A 5698-nucleotide genomic window follows, 5' to 3' on the forward strand; every position below is an offset into this window, starting at 1 on the left:
TTAGATAGTTGCATGTAAAATAAATTTTATTTAAACCCACATTTTCTGAACATTACTGTTTCATAGATGCCTCTTCATGATGACATAACATTGGCTTTCTAAAGTCACTGAAGAGAAAAGCTTGGCAGATTCTGTCAAGATGGAAATGTGAAACTATGAGCCTAACTATAAACTCTATGTCTGCTGCCCAATGACCATTCTTGTGAACTTCATATTTGTTCATTATCAGAAGAGGCAAAATAGTGTATTGGATAGATCATTGGAATCTGGAATAAATCAGTTTGAAAAATACCTCAAATATGTAATAGCTGTGTGACATGGGCAAATAACATCTTATTCTTGTCTAAATATCCTCATCTATAAAATGGAGGAAATAGCATGTATTTAAGAGAGTTTTTGTGAAGATCAAATGACATAATGACAGAATGTTATTTGAAAATTTTAAAGCTCTATGGAAATGTAAACTTCTTTAATTATTAAGAAGGCTGGTCATGAGGAGACCTATTTACTCAGTCACAGACATATGTTAAATCACCTAATAAGAAAGGGTAATACATCAATGATGGAAGTATCCACACCATTGAAATCACAGATTGATGACATATAAATTGTTTTAATTGAGTATATTCATCTAGTCAACTACTGCAATCAATCCCTTGATAATATCTATTTTATGTAAGATATTATCATTAATGATATTCAGAAGAAGCAAACGTGTAATCAAAATAAGTAGTAAGTTTTGCGGTAAAAGTTATGTGATAAAAAATTTAACCCACATTTCACACTACCTATTTTTAATCATAGTCAGGTCCAACTGTTTATGTCCCCTTCTGGAGGTTTTTTGGCAAAGATACCAGAGGGTTTCCCATTTCCTTTTTCAGTTCATTTTACAGATGAGGAAATTCAGGTAGAGATAGGGAACTGCCTAAGTTTACACAGCTCGTAAATGTACAAGGCCAGATTTGAATTCAGGAAGATGAGTCTTCATAACTCCAGGCTCAGCACTTTATCCATTATGCCACTTTGCTGCCCACTATTAATTACACTACTAGAAAGTCACCCCTTTAGATTAAATATGCATAATTTTAAAAATGCAGTGTGGTGACACTTTAAGCTATCAGTTATTATTAATATTTTAAGGGGAAAAGATCATTTATTAAATCTTTTTTTCTTTGTTAATTTTTTTAAATTATCAATTTCTTTTCTTTAAGTAGTCAAGGAAAACAAATCCCTACATTAGCATCATTCAAAAAAATTTGGTTTGTTCTGGTATTAGTCCATCACCTCTCTGTTATAAAATGAGACACATTCATCATCAACAGTTGATTATTGCACTGAACAGAATTGTTCTTTTTTGCAATAATGGTGTTATAGTATCAACTGCTTGCCTGGTTCTGTGAACTTCATTCTGTATCAGTTTATATAACTCCCATTAGGTTTCTCTGAAATGATTCCCCCTCATCATTTCTTAAAAAAAAAACCTAGCCTTCATACAGGACTATTATGAAAATACTTTAAATTTTATCCTCAGTGTGATTATTACCCCCATTTTACAGCCGAGGAAATAGAAACAAGGAATTGTTAAGTGACTTCCTCTTTTATTCATTTTTCAAATTCTTTATTAACTTCTGATTTACATCATTCATTTCTGCCAGATTTTGAGTTTCAAATTTTCTCCCAGTTTCTCCCCTACCCACCGCCCCAAAATAGCAGACCCACAGGATATCCCCTTCTCCAATCTGCTCTCTCCCATATCTTTTCTCATACTCCCTTCAACTTTTCCAGTAGGGCATGGTGGATCTCTATGCCCAAGTGACTGTATATCTTATTTCCCAATTACAAGGAAAATAGTATTAATAATAGTGTATATATATATATATATATATATATATATATATATATATACACACACACACACACACATACACACACATATACTATAAACATTTGATTTTAAAACTTCGAATTCCAGATTCATTCCCTTCCTCCCTTGCCACCCACCCTTACTGGGAAGATAAGTTTAAGTAGTTCAGTATAGGTTGTGCATATGTAGCTAATGCAAAACATTAACATAGTAGATATGTTGTAAAAGACTGACTACATTTCCCTCCCTCCTATCCTACCTCTCACTTGTTCTATTCTCTACTTTGATCCCATCCCTTTTCAAAAGTGGGTGCTTCCAACTTCCCTCCCCCCACAGCCTGCCCTCCCTTCTATCATCCCCCCTCTCATCCCCTTCCTCCCTGCTCTCCTGTAGTGTGACATACCCTATTTAGTGTGTATGTCATTCCATTCCTGAACCAAATTCAATGAGAATAAGTTTGACTCATTCCCTTTTGCATTCTTATTCTTCCCCTCCATTGTAACCATTTTCCCTTGCCTCTTCTATATCAGATAGTTTACCCCATTCTGTCTCTCCCCATCACCTCTCATTATATTTCTCTCTCACCTCTTGATTTCACCTTTTAAGTATCATCTCTTCCTATTAAATTAGTCCTGTGCCCTCTATCTATGTATACCAATAAACATATATACACACATTCACATATGTATTCACACACACACACACTCACACATATATATATATTTATATTCCCTTCAACTATTTTCATGCCGAGAAAAGTTTCATCAGTTATGATTATCATTTTTCCATGAAGGAATGTTAATAGTTCAAATGTGATAAGTTCCTTATGATTTCTTTTCTCTGTTTACCTTCTCATGCTTCTCTTACGTCTTGTATCTCAATGTCAAAGTTTCTATTCAACTATGTTTTTTTTTCCATCAAGAATGCTTGAAAGTCCTCTATTCCACTGAATGACCAAATTTTCCCCTGAAACATGATACTCAGTTTTGCTTGGTAGGTGTTTCTTGGTTTTAATCCCAGCTCCTTTGACCTCTGGAATATCATATTCCAAGCCCTTCAATCCCTCAGTGTAGAAGCTGCCGGATCCTGTGTTATCCTGATTGTGTTTCCACAATATTCAAATTGTTTCTTCCTGGCTGCTTGTAATATTCTCTCCTTGATTTGGGAATTTCAGAACCTGGCTATAATATTCCTAAGAGTTTTCTTTTTGGGATCTTTTTCATGAGGTGATTGGTGGATTCTTTCAACCTCTATTTTGCTCTCTGGTTCTAAAACATCAGGGCAGTTTTCTTTGAGAACTTCCTGGAGGATGATTTCTAGGTTCTTTCTTTGAACATGGTTTCAGGTAGTCCAATAATTTTTAAATTTTCTCTCCTGGTTGTATTTCCTAGGTCAGTGGTTTTTCCAATGAGATATTTCACATTGCCTTCTATTCTTTCATTTGTTTGGATCTGTTCAACAGCATCTTGATTTCTCATAATAAAGTTATTAGCTTCCATTTGCTCCAATCTAATTCTGAAGGAATGATTCTCCTCAGTGAGCTTTTGAGATTCTTTTTCCATCTGGCAAATTTGGCTTTTTAAGGCATTCTTCTCCTCATTGCCTTTTTTGAGCTTCTTTTGCCATTTGAATTAGTCTATTTTTAATGTGTGATTTTTCACAATCATGCTGTTGACTCTCATTTCATAATTTCTTGCATTCATTTCTCTTCCCATTTTTCCTCCACTTCTCTTATCTGCTTCTTAAGGTCCTCTATGGCTCATATTTTCCTTTGAAGCTTTTGCTGCAGGAGTTCTGATTTCACTGTCTTCCTCCTGTTCCATGCTTTCCTCCTTTTTGTGCCCAAAATAGGAGTCTAATGTTGTATTCTAGTGTTTGCTTTGCTTCCTTTGCCTGGTCATGTTGTCACTCAATTACTTGACCTTTGGCTTTTTGCCACAGTAGGACTCTACTACCACACAGGGCAGCTTCGTACCAAACACTGGGGTTTTCTCTGTTGCCAGAGGTATTAATTGGGTGTCCTCTCTGAAGCCTCCACATCCTCTGGCAAGCTCATCACACACCCTAGGACCTCCACCCTAGACCGCAATCCAGATCTCAGCAGGTTAAAGCAATAGTGCTTACCTTCCAGATTGGTTGCTTGGTCCCCCTACACTCTGCAGGCCAGGAGCTGAAGCTGCCATGTGGTGGTGGCTGCACTGCAGCCCCCAGCAGCCCCTCACCCTGGGGGCAAAAGCCAATGCATTCCCAACTGCTGGGTCCCAAAGTCCATACTGTCCTGATGTCTCACTTTGTCCTTAGCATCTATGTGTTGATAATTCTGGATCACCACAGCTGCTAGTGATCTGAAGTCCCCCCAGCTTGTGGTTGGTCAGGCCTGCCTTAAGGCTAAAACCTCTGGCTCTCATGGAGATGGGTTCAGCTCCCAGAGTGCTGCACTGGCCAATTCCTGCTGGCCTGCCAGGCTGTCCTCAGCAGGAGGTTAGCTTCTCTGTGTTATTTTATGGGTTCTGTAGCTCCAAAGTTTGTTCAGAGTCCCCTTTTACATGTACTGGAGGGGGTGAGAGCTGGAGCCGCATGGAGGTCCTATTTCTACTCTGCCATCTTGACTCCACCCCACAGTTATTATTAATATAATGTGAATTAATTTGGCATATGACTAGACAGTAGATATATCGTTTTTGGACCTGGGAATTTTTATGGACTGCAGGTTAATATTGTGACATGGTTCCCTTCCTGCCCCCAAAATAAAGTACTAGTATACTTAACAGTATCATAAGATCATGGGGATGGAGCTCAAAGTGATTTAAAGATCATATTGTCTAGCCACCTCATTTTAAAAATGAAAAAATTAGGCATAAATTTTGTTTTGTTTTGTTTTTCACTTGCCCATCATTATATAGGTAATAAGTGGGAGAGCTAAGATTAGAATTTAGGCTTTGTGACTTCAAATTCCACTTGTATCATATTGCCTCCCAATTTGTATGTTAAACTATTTATAATTTCAGTGATGTGTGTAATACCCTCAAAGTCACACATCCCTACTCATGGGTATTTAATGAGTTGCCATGGCCAAAATAAAACAAAACAAAATTTACAAAAAAAAAAAAAACCATTAAATCACCATTTGGTTATGGTCTTCACAATTAATTAAGTTGATCCTCAAATGGCTGACATATAACCCAGCATTGCACTGGGATATGCAACCTTTGCAGCTTGATAAGTGCTGCCTTACCAAAGCCTTTGAGAACCTGTAGTCATCCTCCCACAATACTGAGTTATTAGTGTAGAACTAAAGTGGAGATAGGTATACAGTGTTGAGAAGAAAAGAGCCGCACAACCTTACTATCTGACACAGGAATATCTACAGTATTGTCAGGGAGGGATATTGAGAAGCTTGAGTGTTTCTTGAGATAGGCAATTAGGAGAGGTGCGGGGATTAAATTAATTTATAAATTAGGATCATTTGAAAGAAATTGACTTGTTTAGCCTAAATAAAGAGAACAAGCATGGTATAACAGGAGTGGGGGATCAGAATGGGATAGTGTAGCAGCAAACACCCTAGCATACCCAGGATGGCTATTAGCACAGGTTCTTTGAACTGCATTTCTAAATAAAAGCAACTCAAAAGGGGTTAACAATCTTACTTTAAGCAAACACGTATACACCTACATAGTTATGTACTAGAGAGAGAAACACTAACATCGGGGTTTTCAAAGGCAGGGGGCTCAATGGCTACCCAGAGTCTCATCTGGCCAAATCACACAACTCTTCCCATGAGTGATCCCAAAAGCAAAACCTCACCTCAGGGAGTATATATAGGCTTCTCCAGGG

Source organism: Petaurus breviceps, unplaced genomic scaffold (assembly GCF_028583685.1).
Source record: "Petaurus breviceps papuanus isolate PSGF00001 unplaced genomic scaffold, PetGlider_PUasm1.0 98, whole genome shotgun sequence".
Lineage (NCBI taxonomy): Eukaryota > Metazoa > Chordata > Mammalia > Diprotodontia > Petauridae > Petaurus > Petaurus breviceps.